The sequence below is a fragment of the Nicotiana tabacum genome, chromosome 12 (genome assembly GCF_000715075.1).
Source record: "Nicotiana tabacum cultivar K326 chromosome 12, ASM71507v2, whole genome shotgun sequence".
Taxonomy (NCBI): Eukaryota; Viridiplantae; Streptophyta; class Magnoliopsida; order Solanales; family Solanaceae; genus Nicotiana; species Nicotiana tabacum.
Genome location: NC_134091.1, coordinates 21626869 through 21645453, shown reverse-complemented (window position 1 = coordinate 21645453; position 18585 = coordinate 21626869).

The following is an 18585-nucleotide window of genomic DNA, read 5'->3' as shown; positions in this document are numbered from 1 at the left end:
TTTCGCTAAGTACACTCTAAGTGAGATAAAAATGTAAATACAAATAAAAAATTTATAGCAAAAAATAAAATATCGTAGGACAAAAGAAAAAGAAGAAGAAAATAAGCGGGAAACTATCCAAAGAAGTAGATATCCCATACGAAGAGGGATTGTCGTCGGTTAAGAAAAGGAAATAAAAATATTATATATGATATTATAATAGGAAACTTATTATATAATATGCCTATGAAAGAGAAGTCAAAATTATGCAGGTTCAAACGGAAAAAAGAATACGAGAATATAGGTATGAAACTTATTACTACTATTTAATAATATCACTATTAAAGAGGTTAAAAACTCTTTATTCTCCATGAACACTATTATGGTTGGCTAATGCATTCATTAACCTAATTTAGATTTTAGAATAAGGAGAAAGTGAATCAATATTATATTTTTCTCGTGTTCTGGGACAAAGGTAATATTGGTTGTACCTATCATCAAGTGATTTATTTGCCATGAGTTCGTCGGTGATGAAGTTGAGAGTGATCCTTCTCTGGTGCTACTTCAATTTGAATATTTGGAGCAAAGACAACACATGGTATGAAAACTAAGTAACTGAGTATTGTTTTATAGTACGTTTTTAGTTCTTTTTTGCTTATTTCAATTTATACTTACTATGAACCGTTTATGACATGCCCAAAATTTCTACCAAGAAATTTTCCAAAAGTTTAGAAGTTACATATTCCTATCTGTTATGCGTTGAGGTAAGATTCCTCTTTTTTATCTTGTAAAAAAAATCACATTAGACAAAATAATAATTTAAGTTATTTTTTTAATATATAAAAATAATCATTTAACTATTTTTTTAATATTTGGAATAATCAAATAATTATTTCTCTAATATTTAGAATTTTGATATAAAAATCCAGCACTTTCAATTTCCTTCCAATTCCAGAGGTCCTTCGTATCAACCATTTAGATTTAGCAGTTTTAGGTGTCTTCTTTTAATGTTTACGAGTATTAGTTCAGTAGTCCTTGTTTTTCTTTTCTTTGCTTAGGAGTCCTTATTTTCCTTTCCTTTTTTCCAATTTTAGGCGTTCTTTTCTAAGGTTTATGAGTATTTTTATTATTTAATTATTTCTCCAATATTTTAAAATCAACTAAAATTTTGGTTAATAAACCATAATTGGGAGTAATCTCAAAATTCATTAATTTCAAATTTTCTAAAATTTAAGTATCAAGCTTAACTAATAAAATATTTTAATTTTAAGAATATAAAAGAAAGAGTTCGGTTGGTAAGAGTTAATAACACTAATGGTTCTGCGCACATAAAGAATCTCTTACAGTCCTTTTTTTTAATTCCTTTTGAATATAGAATTCTTATTGAATAATAACTATAACATAGACATACAGTTAAATAACTAAAACTTAGGATGTGCTAACATTATGTAACGACCCGACTTGTCGTTTTAAGAATTAACATCCCGTTCAGTGACTTAAGGTCTCGAGCAGTTTCGCAATATGTATTATGACCCGCGGGTGTGGTCGAGTTTGATTTTTCGGAAGATTCAGAATTTAATTAAAAGAACAATTCTTATTTTTGAAGCTTAAATGAAAAGAGTTGACCGGAGATTTGACTTTTGAGCAAACGACTCCGGAGTGGAATTTTGACGATGTCAATAGCTCCGTATGGTGGTTATGGACTTAGGAGCGTGTCCGAAAAATTATTTGGAGGTCTGTAGTGGAATTAGGCTTGAAATGGCGAAAGATGAATTTTTGGGAAGTTTGACCGGGGTGTTGACTTTTTGATACCGGGGTCGAAATCCGATTCTGGAAATTGGAATAGCTTCATTGTGTCATTTCTGACTTGTGTGCAAAATTTGAGGTCATTCGGACGTGGTTTGATAGGTTTCGACGTCGTTTGTGGAATTCGAAAAATTTTAAGTTTATTAGGCTTGAATTCGTGTGTAATTCGTGTTTTTGGTATTGTTCAAGGTGATTTGAAGGTTCGACTAAATTCGTATGATGTTATGGTACGCGTTGATATGTTTGGTTGAGGTCCCGAGGGCCTCAAGTGAGTTTCGGGTGGTTAACAGATCATTTTTGGCCTTGGTGAGATTGCTCATATCTGCTGTTGCATTCTTCTGGTTTCCTCTTTTGCATTCGTGAGTGGGCCCTCGCGTTTGCGAAGAGTGTTTTCTAAGTGATGAGATTTTGTTCTTCGCGTTTGTCAAGGGGAGGACGCGAACGCGAAGGTGTGGTTTGCGTGTGCATCCGAACACAGGAGCAGTGTCGCATTCGCGAAGAGGAGTGGGGCAGTTGGGGACCCCACGTCCTTGTTCTACGTGTTCACGAGGTTGTGGTCGTTTTCGCGAAGGTCTGAACTAGTAAAGCATCGCGTTCGTGAGTCATGTGTCGCGTTCGCGAAGAGTAAAGTGGAGAGGCAGTCTAAGTTATTTATTGTAAAATATTACCTTAATATAGTCATTTTAAAACTCTTTGCATGTTCTTTACTTATTGACGCTAGGCACATATTTTAAAACTTAATTTACATGTTCGTTTTGTACACTTATTTTATTGATTGACGCTAAGCACACGTACAACATGCGTACACTAAGACTAGTATATATTAAAGGAATAAAGTTACCATATATAATTCGCATTGTGGTTAAGCTAAGTGACAAGCTAATAAATGCAAATAGTATATGGTATAAATATAAGCTTATATATATATATATATATATATATATATATATATATATATATATATATATATATATATATATATATATATATATATATATCACACACACACACACACAATGCTTTAGCGGTAGGAGCGGAATCCCCTTTCGAGATCAATCAGTGTGCATGGCATCCGAACATATATATATATCATCACGACTAGAAATTCCCATCTTCGGGACCGTGATTGCGCCTAACATTTCACTTGCTAGGCAAGCCAACGTTAAAATAATCTTAACCATTTTTTTTAAAACAAATTAAATTAAATGGAAGTCAATTACTGAAATAAAGTGCGGAAGACCTTAACTACCGAATCATTAAAATGCATCACCGAATCTGGTCTGAATAATCTTGTAAGTCCTCATAAGGTGTACCACTGAAGTGAACTGGAAAGAGCTTAGTAAACTTATCCAACCTCAATAAAAGCTTCAGATGACATGGCAGGCCTATCACCGGCATGTGCCGCAACAAGTGGCTGAACTACCCCAACTGGCGGGGCTGCTGGAGTCTGATACTGGGGAGCCATCTGCTCCAGAGCGGGAGTAGTGGGAGTCTGTGCCCCTCCCCCAGCCTGTGAGACGGCTGGTGCTACTGGAAATGTACCATTATGGGCCACACCCTCCATTAGGCTCGCCAAATGGACTAGAGCGTCCGGAAGCACTAGAGTCGCTATGAATCCTTCCGGAACCTGAAATGGTCCAACGGGTACAGTCTGAACTGGAACCTCCGCTCCCAAATCCACCCGAGGTTCTACAACAAGTGTTGCTGCTCGAGCTCTAGAGTGAGCTCTACCTCTGCCTCGGCCTCGGCCTCTAGCGCGACCTCGGCCTCTTCCCCTGATCATAGTTGCCAACCGGGGCTCTGGTCCTTGTCCGTCGGTAGACGTATTACGTGTTCTTACCATATGCGAGAGAATAAGAATAGAATGGTTCAATCATCGGTGATAGAATAAAATCGCACTACAGAATAAGAAAGAAGTGATATTATTCCTAAACTTCGTAGCCTCTGAAAGATAAGTAAAAATGTCTCTGTACCGATCTTTCATACTCTAATAAGCTTGCTCGGGGCTTGTGAGACCTAAGTAACCTAGTGCTCTGATACCAACTTGTTACGACCCAAAATTTCCACCTTCGGGACCGTGATGGCGCATAACATTTCACTTGCTAGGTAAGCCAACGTTAGAATAATCTTAACCATTTTTTTAAAAATAAATTAAATTAAATGGAAGTTAATTACTGAAATAAAGTGCAGAAGACCTTTACTATTGAATCATAAAAATACATCCCCAAACCTGGTGTCACAAGTGCGCGAGCTACTAGAATTATACAAATAAAGGTCTGAATAAAATTCAAGCTGTTTGAAAGATAATACACAACTAAGATAACATAGAAGGGGACTTCAGAACTACGAACGCTGTGCAGTTATACCTGAAGTCTCCTCTGGATAGCTGTATCCGAGCAAGTCTATGGTACGCCACTGAGACCAACTCCAAATTCTGCACAAGAAGTGCAGAGTGTAGTATGAGTACAACCGACCCCATGTACTCCGTAAATGTCGAGCCTAACCTCGACGAAGTAGTGACGAGGCTATGACAAGACACGTACATAAACAACCTGTACAAGCATATATAAATATGAAGCAACAATAACACAATAAGTAACAATTTATAAATTTGGGAGGGAACATGCGAAGGGGGATGATATAGAAATTTCAGCAGGAGAAGTGTCACGTAGCAGCCAATTAATTCATCAACAATAAAATGAGCAGATGATAATATGAAAATATCACGACACCACCCTTCGTGCTTTTACTCTCATTCTTCCCATAAATTTTTAAATAAATAATAAGATTGGCACGGCATCACCCTTCATGCTTTAACTCTCTTCTGGCACGGCATCACCCTTCGTGCTTTAACTCTCTTCTGGCACGGCATCGCCCTTCGTACTTTTACACTCTTTGAGAAATGGCATGGCATCACCCTTAGTGCTTTTACACTCTTTGAAAATGGTACGGCATCACCCTTCGTGCTTTTACACTCTTTCTCACCATGGCAAGGATAATATAAATAATATAAATGGCACGGCATCACCCTTCGTGCTTTTACACTCTTCCTTACCATGAAAATAATAATATAAATTCGGAAGAGTATTTAAATGTGGAGATATATACTTATCAATCAATTCAATACCAGAATACCGACTTCACTTTCCAAAATATTCAACAATAATCGAACTAGCAATAATCTCATGAAAAATGATCCAATAAACAATGATATCTTAAGCATGAATATCTTAATTAAATATGCAATTATTCACAATAAACAAATTCTACCCGTATGCATTGACTCAACCACAACGCATAAGTATTCATGACCTCACATATACGTTGTACCCGCATATTAAATCACATAGCAAATACACAAATAAGTCCTACTCCCTCAAGTCAAGGTTAACCACGACACTTACCTCGATTTGCAACCAACTCAAGATTCCAATACACCTTTTCCTCGCGAATTAGTGTCCGAAAGCTTCAAATCTAATCACAAACAATTCAATATACTCAACACGATTCATAAGAATTAATTCCACATGGAATTTCTAATTTTCTGAATTAAAATCCGAAATTCATCTCAAAATTAATAGTGGGACCCACATCTCGAATCTCGAAAAAACTTATGAAGTCCGAACAACCGTTCCGAGACGAGTCCAACCATATAAAAATTATCAAATTCCGATGTCAAATGGACCTTCAAATCCTAAATTTTCGTTTTTGAAAAGTTTACAAAAATTTCAATTTCTTCCATCTAAATACGAAATAAACGATGAATATAGACATGGATTTATGAAATATCATCAATATATGATAAGGAACACTTGCCCAGTTCGAAGTCGTGAAAAACTAATTCAAATCGCCCAAAAACCGAGGTTTTAAAACCCAAACGAAATGAAGAAAAATGGCCATTTTTGACCCCTTAATGTTCTGCCCAGTCTCGCATTTGCTGGCAAAAGGTCACATCTGCGGCCTCGCATTTGCGAGACAAGGGTCGCATTTGCGAAGCCAAGCAGCCAGGCGAGTTCCGCATATGCAGAAAATGTTTCGCATTTGCGACTGCGCAGAAGCGCAAGAAGGAGCCGCAGAAGCAACGAGGTGCGCATTTGTGATCGTCTGGTCGCAGAAGCGGTATCACACCTACGATAAAAAATGTGCAGGTGGGACGCACCAGAACCAGCACTGGACAACATGTTCCAAATGGTCCGTGGCTCATCTGAAATTCATCCGAGCCACTCGGGACCTCGTCCGAATATTCCAACAAGTCCCGTAACATAATACGGACTTACTCGGGGTTTCAAATCACATCAAATAACATCGAAATTACAATTCACACCTCGATTCGGACTTAGGAGTTTCAAACTTTTCCATTTACAAAACTCGTGCCGAAACGTATTAAACGAATCCGGAATGACTTCAAATTTGGCGCACAAGTCATAAATAACATAACAGAGCTATTTAAATTTCCAGAATCGGGTTCCAACCTCGATATCAATAAAGTCAAATCCGCGGTCAAACTTTGAAATCTATAAGCTTTCAAACTTTCAATTTTTAACAAATGGCAATAACTCAAGCTAGGGACCTCAAAATTAAATTTCGGGCATACGTCCAAGTCCCAAATCACGATACGGACCTACCAAAACTGTCAAAACACTGATTCGGGCCCGTTTGCTCGAAACGTTGACCGAAGTCAACTTAAATAAGTTTTGAAGCACTATTTCACATTTTGTTTTTATAAATTTTCACATAAAAACTTTTCAAAAAAATTTATGTGCTACGCACGCAAGTCGAGAAAAGCTGAATGGTGCTATTTGAGGTTTAAGAACACATAAATCATCTTTAAATTTAAAGATAACCTATCGGGTCATCATATTCTCCACCTCTAAAACAAACGTTCGTCCTCGAACGGAGTTAGAAAAAGTACCTGGGCTGGTGAAAAGGTGTGGATATCTACTCTGCATGTCCGACTCGGACTCCCAGGTAGATGCTTCAACTGGCTGACCTATCCATTACACTCGAACTGATGGATAACTCTTAGACCTCAGCTATCGGACCTGCCGGGCTAGAATAACTACCGGCTCCTCTTCATAAGTCAAATCCTTGTCCAATTGGACTGAGCTGAAACCCAACACATAAGACGGATCACCATGATATTTTCGGAGTATAGACACATGGAACACTGGATGAATTACTGATAAACTAGGCGCTAGTGCAAGTCTGTAGGCTATTTCACCTACCCTTTCAAGAATTTCAAAGGGTCCTGTATACCTAGGGCTCAACTGACCGTTCTTTCCGAACCTCATTACACTCTTCATAGGTAAAACCCGAAGCAATACTCTTTCTCCAATCATGAATGCAACATCACAAACTTTACGGTCGGCATAACTCTTTTGCCTAGACTGAGCTGTGCAAAGTCGATCCTGAAAAATCTTGACCTTATCCAAGGCATCCTGTACCAAATCAGTACCCAACAACCGATCCTCTCCCGGTTCAAACCAGCCAACTGGCGAACGACATCGCCTCTCGTATAATGGTTCATATGGAGCCATCTGAATGCTCGAATGATAGCTGTTATTATAGGCAAACTTTGCAAGTGGCAAAAACTGATCCCAAGAACCTTCAAAGTCTATAACACAAGCGCGAAGCATATCTTCCAATATCTGAATAGTGCGCTCGGACTGTCCGTCCGTCTGCGGATGAAATGTTTTACTCAACTCAACCTGCGTGCCCAACTCACGCTGTACAGCCCTCCAGAAGTGCGAGGTGAACTGCGTACCTCGATCAGAAATGATAGACATAGGCACATCGTGAAGGCGTACAATCTCGCGGATGTAAATCTCTGATAACCGCTATAAAGAATAGGTAACTGCTACTGGAATAAAATGTGCTGACTTGGTCAACCTGTCCACAATGACCCATACTGCGTCGAATTTTCTCTGAGTCTGTGGGAGCCCAACAACAAAATCCATAGTGATATGCTCCCACTTCCACTCAGGAATTTCTAACTTCTGAAGCAAACCACCAGGTCTCTGATGCTCGTACTTGACTTGCTGACAATTTAAACACTGAGCTACATATGCAACTATATCCTTATTCATTCTCCTCCACCAATAATGTTGCCGCAAATCTTGATACATTTTGGCGGCACCCGGATGTATAGAATACCGGGACCTGTGGGCCTCCTCAAGAATTAATTCACGAAGTCCGTCCACATTAGGCACACAAATATGACCCTGCATCCATAGAACTCTATCTTCCCCTACAACAACCCGTTTGGCACCACCATGCCTCACCTTGTCCTTAAGGACAAGTAAATGAGGATCGTCATACTATAGCTCTCTGATATGCTCATATAAAGAAGACCGAGCGACCGTGCAAGCTAGAACCCGACTGGGCTCTGAAATATCTAACCTTACGAATTGATTGGCCAGAGTCTTAACACCTGCAGCTAACGGCCTCTCACCAACTGAAATATATGCAAGGCTGCCCATATTCATATCCTTTCTACTCAAAGCATCGACCACCACATTGGCCTTTTTGGGGTGATGCAAAATAGTGATATCATAGTCTTTCAATAGCTCCAACCATCTTCTCTACCTCAAATTGAGGTTTTTTATTTAAACAGGTACTGTAGACTATGATGATCAGTGAATACCTCACACAAGACACCGTAAAGGTAATGCCTCCAAATCTTCAGCGCATGAACAATGGCTGCCAATTCTACGTCATGAACAAGATAATTTTTCTCATGAACTTTCAACTGTCATCTTACATTAATACTGCACCAAGCCCAATGCGAGATGCATCACAATACATCATATAAGATCCTAAACCTGTGGGTAATACCAACACTGGTGCCGTAGTCAAAGTAGTCTTGAGCTTCTGAAAGCTCAACTCACACTCGTCTGACCATCTGAATGGGGCACCCTTCTAGGTCAATTTGGTCAGTGGGGATTGTCACGACCCAAAATACATTAAAGGTCGTGATGGCACCGGACACCGCTATCAGGCAAGCCAAAAATAAATACTTAATTTGGTTCTCATTTTTAATATTTTTGAAATCATATTTCCTTCAATTAAATAGTAAAAGATGAAATTTATAGAGTAAATAATAATATTTTTAATAATTTCAATACATGACAACCCATAATCACCCCAAAACCCGGTGTCACAAGTGCATGAGCATCAACTAGGAATGTACAATAAAATACAGCATATGTCCGGAATATAAATTGGACAGGAGAAATATAAATACTCTAAAGGAGACTCTGCCGGCTGCAGGTCGTAATATGGGATGCAGCGCACGTAAGTCCCCGCATGCATACACGCCTCTGCTCTCACAAGGCCACTAGTGTGATGACCCAAAATGTCATCTTTAAATTTAATAATTAATTCTATGTTCTAAGACCTCAAAAAGTACTATTTATCATTCCTCGACTTGCGTGCGCAATCCATAAAATTTTCCAGAAAGTTTTAATGTTAAAAATGGATTAAAATATGAATTAGAACTTTAAAACTCAACTAAGTTGACTTTGGTCAACATTTTGAGCAAACAGACTCGGATCAGTATTTTGACAGTTCCGGTAGGTCTGTATCATGAATTAAGACTTGGGCGTATGCCCGGAATCAAATTCCGAGGTCCCTAGCCCGAGATATGGAATTTTGATAAAAAATTAAAAGTTTAAGTTCAAATAGTGACTGGATGTCGAATTACGTGCAAACGACCCCAAAATAGAATTTTGATGATTCCAACAGCTCCGTATGATGATTTTGGACTTAGAAGCGTGATTGGAATTTTAATTGGAAGTCCGTAGAGGAATTAGGCTTGAAATGCCAAAAGTTGAAATTTTGGGAAGTTTGACCGGGGGGTTGACTTTTTGATATCGAGGTCGGAATCCAATTCTGGAAATTGGAATAGGTCTGTTATGTCATTTATAACTTGTGTGCAAAATTTGAAGTCATTCCGAATTGATTTGTTGTGTTTCGGCACAAGATATAGAATTTGAAAGTTCAAAGTTCATAGATTTTGATTTGAGGTGCGATTCGTCGTTTTGATGTGGTTTGAAGCCTCGACTAAGTTCGTATGGTATTTTGGGACATGTTGGAATAATAGGTTAAGGTCCCGAGGGTCTCGGGTGGATTTCGGAAGGTAAACGGAATGGATTTCGGACAAAGAGTGCTGGAAATTTCTGTTGCAGAAATTTCGCCAGAAATTTCTGGTGCGTGGAGCCAACTTTGGAAGCTTATATCTCGCATTTCATAAGGAATCAGAAAATTTGCAAAACATGAAAGTTGTAGTTGTTTGATTCTAGTTTCCAGAAAGTTAAACCATTCATTATTCGGACATTTGTACAGAAAGGTATGATGGATTGAATAAAGGCTAGTAGAGCAGTTTCGCAAGAAATTTCTAATGCGTGGAGCCGAATTTGGAAGCTTATATCTCGCAATTCATAAGGATTCGAAAAATTTTTAAAACATGAAAGTTGTAGTCGTTTGATCCAGTTTTCAGAAAATTAAACCATTCATCATTTGGACATTTGTACATAAAGTTATGATCGATTGAATGAAAGCTGGTAGAGCAGTTTCTGGTGGACTTTTAGTGACAAAAAATGGACTTTTAGTGACGGAAAATTGACCTTTAGTGACGGATGGGCAGAAACTTAAGGACAAAAAATGGTCATTTCCTTCATTTCGTTTTGGATTTTTGGAGCACGGTTTCTTGGGCGATTTTTGGGCGATTTTCACGAGAAAACATTGGGGTAAGTGTTCCTTATCCTATATTGTTTATATTTTATGATTCCATACTCATTTACATCATGAATCCGTGAATTTATGGGAAAAAATCAAGATTTTTGCAAAATCTTCCAAAAACGAAAATTTAAGATTTGGAGGTCGAGTTTTTATCAGAATTTGATAAAATTGGTATGGGTAGACTCGTAATTGAATGGGTTGTCGGATTTTATAAGTTTTGCCGGATTCCGATATGTGGGCCCTACGGGCAAATTTTGAGCTAATTTTGGATTTTATTGAAAAATGTAATATATTCTTATGAAATTGATTACTATAATTTTTGTTGAATGTATCGAATTAATTATGACTAGATACGAGTCGATCGGAGTCGGAAAAATCGAGGAAAAAGCATAATACTTGGTTAAATTAGAGCAAGTCGAGGTAAGTGACTTGTCTAACCTTGTGTGGGGGAAATTCCCCTAGGATTGATAATTGTAATGTGTGAAAAGTCGTGTACACGAGGTGACGAGTGTGTACACGGGCTAAATGTGAAAGATTATGTTTTAAATTGTGTAGATCATTGTTGAGCATTAATTAAATTATTTTATTTTGTTATATTCTTCATTATTGATTTAATGTTTATATTTTTAAATTTGCTTGACCTTTTCCTTCTAATTGTTTTATCTGTTTAGTTAGAACTTGATTTCTTTTATTCTGTGCATTATTTGAAGGTTGATTTTCTTTAAATTAAATATTATTAATATGAAGTATTTGACATTTTTAAACTTGATATTGAAGCAACGTATTAAACATTTTGAAATATTATTTTCCTGAATTATTTACTACTGAATATTTTTGTAAGATTTTCGTACTTATTGTGATGGAGCAGTGAGCTCTTTATTGTGAAAAAATATTATTGTTAAATTATTTTGACATGAACTGTGAGCTCTTTATTGTGGAAAAATATTATTGATGATTTATTTTGGCATGAGCCGTGAACTCTTTATTGTGGAAAAATATTGTTGTTGAATTATTTTGGCAAGTTAAATTATTTGAGCACTTGAGGTGCAAATTGTGATATATTGTGATATTGATACGCATGCGGTGGTATAAGGTCTGGGTATTGAAACGCATGCGGTGAGATAAGGGTGGCTTGATGCGCGTGACTAGTAGGGGGAACTACTAGAAGTCATGCAGTGTGATAAGGATGGCTAAAACGCGAGATGCTATTTCGGAAAAAATATTTTCTTTCAAATAAATTGAGAAGGCTCCCGCGGTGAGATAAGAAAATGAGATATTGTGAATTTATTTATGATTTGGGACTACGAGGCGGTATCTCGATAGTGCCCTTGTTGATATTGATTTATGGCCATAGTTGCCTTCGATTAATTGTTGTGATTTTCATAAAGTTGAAAGGAATTCTGTTTTGATTCCACGAGATATTATTTGTAATTATTTGGTGTAATTTAAATGTGACATACTATTTGATTCATTTCCATATTCATTTTATCTTATTGAATTGTTTAAACATTTTTCCATGTCATTATTTATTCTCCAGTAGGGCCTGACCTGACCTCGTCACTACTCTACTGAGGTTAGGCTTGGCACTTACTGGGTACTGCTATGGTGTACTCATACTACGCTTCTGCATATCTTTTTATGCAGATCCAGGTACATCTTACCAGTTTAGACGTCAGTGAGTTACCTGCGCACAGAGACTTCGAGGTATATCTGCCAGCGTCCGCAGACTCTGGAGTCCCCTTCTATCATTTTATGTTGCTTTCCTTATTTTTCTTTAGACCTTGATACATAGAAACATTGAGAATAAATTTTTAGAAGCTTGTGACTTATTTTTACCGGGTTTTGGGAGTTGTAATTATTTGAATTGTAGTTTATTTATTTAAGATATTTATGATTATTCCGCATTGATAGGCTTACTTAGTCTTAGAGACTAGGTGCCATCACGACCTCCTACAGAGGGAATTTGGGGTCGTGACAAGTTGGTATCAGAGCACTAGGTTCATAGGTGTTATGAGTCACAAGCAGGTTTAGTAGAGTCTTACGGATCGGTATGGAGACGTCTGTACTTATCTTCGAGAGGCTATGGAACTGTTAGGAAATATTCACTTCTTTGATTCCTTATCATGCGCCTTTGTTGATTTCAAAGTTCTAAACTATTGTATTTCTATTCTCTCATAAATGGTGAGGACACGTACAACTGCATCTGATGATTAGACACCCGCGCCCCTTGTTGGAGCCGCAAGAGGCCGGGGTTGGTGCAGAGGCCGAGGAAGACCACGTGGTGCAGCCAGAGCACCTGCACGAGCTACTGCACCAGAGCCACCAATAGCTCCAGTTAGAGAGCAGGCACCTAAGACGCATGTTACTACTCCTGCACTTCAGGAGACTCTTGCCCAGTGTTTGAGCATGTTTGGCACTCTAGCTCAGGCAGGGTTAATTCTACTTACTCCTGCCACATCTCAGGCCGGGGGAGGAGCACAGACTCCCGCCGCCCATACTCTAGAACCACGGGCCCAGATTGAACATTCCCTAGAGTTTATACCAGTGCAGCCAGTTGTCCCAGTTCGGCCTGAGATTAGGACAACAGTTTCAAAGGGGGAGTAGCTCAGGCTCGAGAGGTATAAGAAGTACGACCTTCCCACTTTTAGCGGTTTAGCTTCAGAGGATGCTCAGGGTTTTCTGGAGGAATGTCACCGTATCCTTCGTACTATGGGTATTGTGGATTCCAGTGGGGTTTCTTTCACGACATTCTAGTTTAGAGGAGCATCTTACTAGTGGTGGCGGGCATATGAGTTGGATAGTCTTGATGAGGCATCTTCACTCACTTGGACTCAATTTTCAGATATGTTCTTAAGGGAGTATGTTCCTCAGAGTCTTAGAGATGCATGGCGCGCAGAGTTTAAGCAGCTGCGCCAGAGTTCTATGACCGTGTCAGAATATGCGGTTCGATTCAGTGATTTGGCTAGGCATGCACCAGCCTTAGTTGCTACTGTTCGAGAGCGGGTTCGCAGATTTATTGAGGGTCTCCACCCTAGTATCAGATACAATATGGCCCGAGAGCTAGAAATGGATATCACATACCAACATGTGGTGTCAATTTCTAGGAGATTGGAAGGTATGCGGACTCGGGAGAGGGAAGAGAGAGAAGTTAAGAGGCCCCGAGATTCTGGCACATATAATAATTCTCGTGCCCTAGTTGCAGCCCGTCATGGTAGAGGTTATGTGAGCTGTCCTATTCATTCAGCACTTCCAGCTTCTAGTGGTATTCCGGCTACTCCCAGACCTCAGGTTCCATATTATGCACCGCCAGTGTCTTCTATACCTCCTGTACGGGGTGCTTTTAGCGGGCAGTCTAGTCAATCAGGCCCGAGCCAGTCCCAACAGCCACATCCTCCGAGGGCTTGTTTTGAGTATGGTGACACTTGTCATATCATGAGGGATTGCCCCATACTTAGGAGGGGTACACCTCCACGGATTTCTCAGGCCCCACCTATTCCACAAGGTCCTCAGGCTTCTCAGGTCATGATTACTGCACCAGTTGCCACTCCACTTGCGCATCCAGCTAGAGGTGGAGGTCGGGAAGGTAGAGGTCGCCCTAGAGGGGGAGGCCAGGCCAGATATTATGCCCTTCCTGCTAGGATAGATGCTGTTGCATCCGATTCTGTTATCACATGTATTATTCCGGTCTGTCATAGAGATGCGTCAGTCTTATTTGATCCAGGCTCCACTTATTCTTATGTGTCATCTTATTTTGCCCCGTATTTGGGCGCATCACGTGATTCCTTGAGTTCTTCTGTTTATGTATCTACACCCGTGGGTGAATCTATTATTGTGGACCATGTGTATCAGTCGTGTTTAATTGTTATCAGTGGTTTTGAGATCAGAGCTGATTTATTACTCAGTATGGTGGATTTTGATATTATTTTGGGCATGGACTGGTTGTCGCCCTATCACGCTATTCTTGATTTTTACGCCAAGACGGTGACGTTGGCTATGCCAGGTCTACCGCGGCTAGAGTGGAGAGGTACCTCGGATCATGTTCCTAGTAGGGTTGTTTCATTTTTTAAAGCTCAACGAATGGTTGAAAAGGGGTGTGATGCGTATCTGGCCTATGTGAAAGATGTTAGTATTGATACTCCTACTGTAGAGTCAGTTCCTGTAGTAAGGGATTTTCCTGATGTATTTCCAGCGGATCTTCCGGGTATGCCACCCGACAGGGATGTTGACTTTGGCATTGATTTGTTACCGGGCGCTCAGCCCATTTCTATTCCACCATACTGTATGGCCCTAACAGAGTTGAAAGAATTAAAAGAACAGTTACAGGAGTTGCTTGATAAGGGTTTCATTCGGCCCATTGTATCACCTTGGGGTGCTCCTGTCTTATTTGTAAAGAAGAAGGATGGTTCTATGCGGATGCGTATTGATTACCGCTAGCTGAACAAGGTTGCCGTGAAGAACAAGTATCCATTGCCACGTATTGATGACCTATTTGATCAGCTTCAGGGTACCAGAGTATTCTCTAAGATCGACTTACGTTCAGGCTATCATCAATTGAAAATTCGGGGGCCAGATATCCTGAAGACTGCTTTCAGGACTCGGTACGGTCATTACGAGTTCCTTGTGATGTCTTTTGGGCTGACTAACGCCCCAGCAACATTTATGCACTTAATGAATAGTGTATTTCAACCCTGTCTTAATTCCTTTGTCATTGTGTTTATTGACGACATTCTAGTGTATTCCTGGAGTCGGGAAGATCATGAACAACACCTGAGGACTGTGCTTCAGATTTTGAGAGAAAGGAAGTTATATGCAAAATTTTCAAAGTGTTAATTCTAGCTTGATTCAGTGGGATTTTTGGGTCATATAGTTTTGTGCGAGGGGATCAAGGTAGATCCAAAGAAGATTGAAGCAGTGTAGAGTTGGTCCAGACTGTCCTCAGTTACAGAAATCCGGAGTTTCCTTGGTTTGGCTGGGTATTATTGCCGATTTGTAAAGGGTTTCTCTTCTATTGCTGCATCTATGACCAAATTGACCCAGAAGAGTGCTCCGTTTAGGTGGACCGAGGAATGTGAGGAGAGCTTCCAAAAGCTCAAGACAGCTTTGACTACAACCCTAGTATTGGTATTACCTACAGGTACATGATCTTATACTGTGTATTGTGACGCGTCATGTATTGGTCTCGGTGCAGTGTTGATACAAGACGGTAGGGTGATTGCCTACGCATCCAGACAGTTAAAGGTGCATGAGAAGAATTATCCTGTACATGACCTGGAGTTAGCAGCTATTGTTCATGCCTTAAAAATTTGGCGGCATTATTTGTACGGTGTCTATTGTGAGATCTACACCGATCACCGGAGTCTACAACCTCTGTTTAAACAGAAGTATCTTAATTTGCGGTAGCGGAGATCGTTGGAGTTGCTTAAGGATTATGATATCACCATTCTCTATCATCTTGGGAAGGCCAATGTGGTGTCCGATGCCTTGAGTCGTAAGGCGGAGAGTTTGGGCAGCTTAGCATATTTACCGGTAGCAGAGAGGCCTTTAGCCTTGGATGTTCAGGCCTTGGCCAACCAGTTTGTTAGACTGGATGTTTTCGAGTCGAGTCGAGTTTTGGCTTGCGTGGTTTCTCAGTCTTCTCTTTATGATCGTATCAGGGAACGTCAGTATGATGACCCCTATCTGCTTGTCCTTAAGGATATAGTTCGGCATGGTGATGCCAAGGAAGTCACTATTGGAGATGACGATGTATTACGGATACAGGGCAGGCTATGTGTGCCTAATATGGACAGTTTATGTGAGTTGATTCTCCAGAAGGCTCACAGTTCACGGTACTCCATTCATCCGGGTGCTGCAAAGATGTATCAGGACTTGAGACAACACTATTGGTGGAGGCGGATGAAGAAATACATAGTGGGGTATGTATCTCAGTGTCTAAATTGTCAACATATGAAATATGAGCATCATCGACCAGGTGGATTACTTCAGAAGTTAGAGATTCCAGAATGGAAATGGGAGCGGATCACTATGGATTTCGTTGTTGGGCTACCACAGACTCAGTGAAAGTTTGATGCAGTTTGGGTGATTGTGGATAGGCTGACCAAATCAGCTCATTTCATTCCAGTGATTACTACTTACTCTTCAGAGCAGCTGGCTCGGGTATATATTCGCGAGATTGTCAGACTTCACGGTGTACCGGTATCTATCATCTCTGACCGGGGTACACAGTTTACCTTACAGTTTTGGAGGGCAGTATAGCGTGAGTTGGGTACTCGGGTAGAGTTGAGTACATCATTTCACCCTCAGATGGACGGGAAGTTCGAACACACTATTCAGATACTTGAGGATATGCTTCGTGCGTGTGAGATGGATTTTGGGGGTGCTTGGGATCAGTTCTTACCACTTGCGGAGTTTGCTTACAACAACAGTTACCAGTCAAGCATTCAGATGGCTGCCGGTCTCCAGTGGGTTGGTTCGAACCGGGCGAGGCTAGACTATTGGGTACAGACTTGATTTAGGATGCCTTGGAAAAAGTTAAGTTGATTCAGGATCGACTTCGTACAGCCCAATCTAGACAGAAGAGTTATGCGGATCTGAAGGTTCGTAATGTTACATTCATGGTTGGTGAGCGGGTATTGCTCTGGGTTTCGCCTATGAAGGGTGTGATGAGGTTCAGGAAGAAGGGCAAGTTGAGCCATAGGTATATTGGGCCTTTTGAGATTCTTGAAAGAGTTGGAGAGGTGGCTTACAGACTTGCACTACCACCTAGTCTCTCTGCAGTTCATCCGGTATTCCATGTTTCCATGCTTCGGAAATATCACGGCGATTCGTCTCATGTGTCAGACTTCAGTTCGGTTCAGTTGGACAAGGATCTATCTTATGTTGAGGAACCAGTGGCCATTTTGGATAGGTAGGTTTGAAAGCTGAGGTCAAAGAACATTGCTTCCGTGAAGGTTCAGTGGAGGGGTCATCCGGTCGAGGAGGTGACTTGGGAGTCCGAGCATGATATACACAGCCGTTATCCACACTTATTCACCAGCTCAGGTACTTTTTCTAACTCCGTTCGAGGACGAACGTTTGTTTTAGAGGTGGAGAATATGATGACCCAAAATGTCATCTTTAAATTTAATGATTAATTCTGTGTTCTAAGACCTCGAAAAGTACTATTTATCATTCCTCGACTTGCGTGCGCAATCCGTAAAATTTCTCTGGAAAGTTTTTATGTGAAAAATGGATTAAAATATGAATTAGTGCTTTAAAACACAACTGAGTTGACTTTGGTCAACATTTTGAGCAAACGGACTCGGATTAGTGTTTTGACAGTTCCGGTAGGTCCGTATCGTGAATTGGGACTTGGGCGTATGCCCGGAATCAAATTCTGAGGTCCCTAGCCCGAAATATGGAATTTTGATGAAAAATTAAAAGTTTAAGTTCAAATAGTGACCGGATGTCGAATTACGTGCAAATGATCCCGAAATAGAATTTTGATGATTCCAACAGCTCCGTATGGTGATTTTGGACTTAGGAGCGTGATTGGAATTTTAATTGGAAGTCCGTAGTGGAATTAGGCTTGAAATGCCGAAAGTTAAAATTTTGGAAAGTTTGACCGGAGGGTTGACTTTTTGATATCGAGGTCAGAATCCGATTTTGGAAATTGGAATAGGTCTGTTATGTCATTTATGGCTTGTGTGCAAAATTTGAAGTCATTCCGAATTGATTTGATGTGTTTCGGCACAAGATATAGAATTTGAAAGTTCATAGATTTTGATTTGAGGTGCGATTCATCGTTTTGATGTGGTTTGAAGCCTCGATTAAGTTTGTATGGTATTTTGGGACATGTTGAAATAATTGGTTAAGGTCCCGAGGGTCTCGGGTGGATTTCGGAAGGTAAACGGAATGGATTTCGGACAAAGAGTGCTGGAAATTGCTGTTGCAGAAATTTCGCCAGAAAGCTTATATCTCGCATTTCATAAGGAATCAGAAAATTTGCAAAACATGAAAGTTGTAGTTGTTCGATTTTAGTTTCCAGAAAGTTAAACCATTTATTATTTGGACATTTATATA